Source organism: Chlorocebus sabaeus, chromosome X (assembly GCF_047675955.1).
Source record: "Chlorocebus sabaeus isolate Y175 chromosome X, mChlSab1.0.hap1, whole genome shotgun sequence".
Lineage (NCBI taxonomy): Eukaryota > Metazoa > Chordata > Mammalia > Primates > Cercopithecidae > Chlorocebus > Chlorocebus sabaeus.
Window position 1 is genome coordinate 58447722 of NC_132933.1, and position 4193 is coordinate 58451914.

The following is a 4193-nucleotide window of genomic DNA, read 5'->3' on the forward strand; positions in this document are numbered from 1 at the left end:
TATAGTAAATGAAGAAATTTTAGAAATTAAAATGTTTTAAGTTTTGAAACAGTTAAAAATAGCATTATGTGAGTTAATAAATGAATTTTTAATTTTTTTTGCTACTCATTTATTTATCACTATTATTTTTCTTCATGTGAAAAGTTGTTCAGTAATAATTGTTGGTTCATCCTCTAGCCAATTTCCTTTAGTTATTTTATTTTATTTATTTTATTTTCTTATGTTCCTGGGTACATGTGCAGGATATGCAGGTTTGTTACATAGGTAAATGGGTGCCATCGTGGTTTGCTGCACTTATCGACCCATCATCTAGATACTAAGCCCAATACGCATTAGCTCTTTTCCCTAATGCTCTCCCTGCCATACCCTCCCCCAACAGGCCCCCAGTCTATGTTTTTCCCCTTTCTGTGTCCATGTGTTCTCACTGTTCAGGCCTCACTTATTATTAAAAACAGGGTGCATTTGGTTTTCTGTTCCTGTGTTAGTTTGCTGAGGATAATGGCTTTCAGCTTTATCCATATTCCTGCAAAGAAAATGATCTCATCCCTTTTTATGGCTGCACAGTATTCCATCATGTATATGTTCCACATTTTCTTTATCCAGTCTATCACTGATGGGCATTTGGGTTGATTTCATGGCTTTGTTATTGTGAATAGTTTCTCTTTTTAAACTTGTTGTAATTTAGATGTAGCAGATAGCAATGTCTTTAATACTTCTATTGGTACTTGATATGGTTTGGCTGTGTCCCCATTCAAATCTAAACTTGAATTGTATCTCCCAGAATTTCCATGTGTAGTGGGAGGGACTCGGGAGGGACCCAGGGGGAGGTAATTGAATCATTGGGCTGATCTGTCCCATGCTATTCTAGTGATAGTGAGTAAGTCTCAAAAGATCTTATTGAGTTTATCAGGGATTTCTGCTTTTGCTTCTTTCTCATTTTCTCTCGCTGATGCAACGTAAGAAGTGCCTTTAACCTTCGACCATGATTCTGAGGCCCTCTCAGCTATGTGAAATGGTAAGTCTAGTTATACCTCTTTTTCTTCCCAATCTCAGATATGTCTTTATCCGGAGTATGAAAGTGGACTAATACAGTAAATTGGTACCAGAAGTAGGGTGTTGATGAAAAGATACCTAAAAATATGGAAGCGACTTTGGAACTGGGTAACAGGCAGAAGTTGGAACACATTGGAGGGCTCAGAAGAACACAGGAAAATGTGGGAAAGTTTGGAACCTCCTAGAGATTTGTTGAATGGCTTTGACAAAAATGCTGATAGTAATATGAATGATTAGGTTCAAGCTGAGGTGGTCTCAGATGAAGATGAGAAACTTGTTGGGAACTGAAGCAAAGGTGACTCTTGTTATGTTTTAGCAAAGGGACTAGCATTATGTCCCTGCCCTAGAGATTTGTGGAACTTGAACTTGAGAGGGATGATTTTGGGTATCTGACAGAAGAAATTTCTAAGTAGAAAAGCATTCAAGAGGTGACTTGGGTACTGTTTAAAGCATTCTGTTTCAAAATGGAAACAGCATAAAGTTTGGAAAATTTGCATCCTGATGTTGGAGGAGAAAAGAAAAACCCATTTTTTGAGGAATAATTCAAGCAGGTTGCAGAAATTTGCATAAAGAGCAAGGAGCCTAATGTTAATCCCCAAGGCCATGGCAAAAATGTCTCTAGGCCATTTCAGGGACCTTCACAGCAGCCCCTTCCATCACAGGCCCAGAGGCCCTGCAGGAAAAAGTGATTTTGTGGGCCCGGTCCAGGGTCCCCATGCTATGTGCAGCCTAGGGACTTGGTGCCCTGTGTCCCAGCTGCTGCAGCTATAAGTGAAAGGGGCCAGTGTACAGCTTGGGCTGTGGTTTCAGAGGGTGGAAGCCCCAAGCATTGGCAGCTTCCACGTGGTGTTGAGCCTGCAGGTGCACAGAAGTCAAGAACTGAGGTTTGGGAACCTCTGCCTAGATTTCAGTGGATGTATGGAAACACCTGGATGCCCAGGCAAAAGTTTGCTGCAGGGGCGGGGTCCTTATGGAGAACCTCTGCTAAGGCTGTGCAGAAGGGAAATGTGGAGTAAGAGCTCCCACACAAAGTCCCTACTGGGGCACTGTCTAGTGGAGCTGTGAGAAGACGGCTACTGTCCTCCATACCCCACAATGGTATATTCACTGACTGCTTGCACACTGCACCTGGAAAAGCCACAGACACCCAACACCAGACCGTGAAAGCAGCCAGGAGGGAGGCTGTACCCTGCAAAGCCATTGGGGCAGAGCTGCCTAAGACAATGGGAACTCACCTCTTGCATCGGTGTGACCTGGATATGAGACCTGGAGTCAAAAGAGATCATTTTGGAGCTTTAAAACTTGACTGTCCTTCTGGATTTTAGACTTGCATGAAGCCTGTAGTCCCTTTGTTTGGGCCAATATCTCCCATTTGAAACTGCTGTGTTTACCCAATACCTGTAACCACATTGTATCTAGGAAGTAACTAACTTGTTTTTGATTTTACAGACTCATAGGCAGAAGGGACTTGACTTTTCCCAGATGAGACTTTGGACTATGGACTTTTGGGTTAATGTTGAAATGATTTAAGACTTTGGGGAACTGTTGGGAAAGCATGATTGGTTTTGAAATGTGAGGACATGAGATTTGGAGTGGTCAGGGCAGAATAATATGGTTTGTCTGTGTTCCCATTCAAATCTGATCTTGAATTATATCTCCCAGAATTCCCACGTGATGTGGGAGGAACCCAGGGGGAGATAATTGAATCATAGGTTCTGGTCTTTTCCATGCTATTATCATGATAGTGGTCATGAGATCTGATGGGTTTATCAGGGGTTTCCACTTTTGCTTTTTCCTCATTTTCTCTTGCTGCCATGATGTAAGAAGTGCCTTTTGCCTTCTACCATGATTCTGAGGCCTCCCCAGCCATGTAGAACTGCAAGTCCAATTAAACCTCTTTTTATTCCAAGTCTCAGATATGTCTTTATCAGCAGTGTGAAAATGAACTAATACAGTACTAATGTGAAATAGAGAAACAAATTTCAAAGTGAAAAAAGGCACTTTGAATTAAGAGATTCTCAGGAAAACTATGTGGTTCTAAACATGGGTTCAGGCATTTTGATTAATAGCATTTTTTTTTCTGTTATCATATCAATATGCAGACACTAATCAAACAATTAAAAGTTAAATTTGATTTTTCAGCTAATGATATTCCAAGTTATTATATATTGGAGCTAATGTGGCAGCACTGACAACTTGAATTACTATTTTCTAGGATTTTATTGTTATAAAACACACTCTAATTGATTCATTGAAAAATATAATGAACCCATTATGAGCCTGATTAACACAATATAAGAGCTAAACATGTAAGTAAACACCAAAAAAGAGTAACAACACATTTACATGAAAAGATGAAAAAATAAGAAAATACCATATGCTACTATGCACAAGTAAATCAAAAATATAGAGAAAACAGGCTACTTTTTATCAAAATGTAACCTTTCAAAATTGTCCTTGGAGATGTAAAACATTTATTTAGATACATTATAATAAAATAAATTGTTGGCCAGGTGCGGTGGCTCAAGCCTGTAATTCCAGCACTTTGGGAGGCCGAGATGGGCGGATCACGAGGTCAGGAGATCGAGACCATCCTGGCTAACACTGTGAAACCCCGTCTCTACTAAAAAATATAAAAAACTAGCCGGGCGAGGTAGCAGGCGCCTGTAGTCCCAGCTACTTGGGAGGCTGAGGCAGGAGAATGGCATGAACCCAGGAGGCGTAGCTTGCAGTGAGCCAAGATCTGGCCACTGCACTCCAGCCTGGGTGACAGAGCAAGACTCCATCTCAAAAAAAAAAAAATAAATAAAATAAAATAAAATAAAATAAATTGTTAAAAACTTTGAGTATCTGCCATTAAGTAATACATCAAGGTAAGATATATTCCATATATACTTCTACCTAAAATTTACAAAGAAAATAATTCAAATATTATTAAAAAATTTATGACAAGCTATCAAAAAATAAAGTAGTATGAAGCAAAAATAACATTAATAATAACACACTGAAATAATTTAAAAACTTGAAGATTCTCTTATTTATGAATGTAGAAAAAATTATATATAAAATGCATGAAATAGACTCCCACAGTATATTAAACTAAAAATTTACTAAGATCAAGTAGGCCTCCCCTTCCCTCC